Consider the following 360-nt stretch of genomic DNA (forward strand, 5'->3'; position numbering starts at 1 on the left):
ACCAGCAAAGGAATCTGGCAATTGATTAGCTAGCTTTTGTAAATGTATAATCTTTTGGACTTCTAAATCACATTCCTGAGTCCGATGATCTTGCCAAGATAAGGATGTTTGATTCCATGTAATCTTTTTCTACCAGCTTATTGCTATCTCCCCCTAATGTTGAATGTTCGGATTCATCAAAGTGACAATCTGCATACCTGGCCTTAAATAAATCACCCGCAGTTGGCTCAAGGTATTTTATAATCGTGGGGGAATCATATCCAACATATATCTCCATCCTCCTTTGAGGTCCCATCTTTGTTCTCTGTGGTGGAGCAATTGGTACATAGACGACACAACCAAATGTCTTAAGATGAGATA

The sequence above is a fragment of the Brassica oleracea genome, chromosome C6 (genome assembly GCF_000695525.1).
Source record: "Brassica oleracea var. oleracea cultivar TO1000 chromosome C6, BOL, whole genome shotgun sequence".
NCBI lineage: Eukaryota > Viridiplantae > Streptophyta > Magnoliopsida > Brassicales > Brassicaceae > Brassica > Brassica oleracea.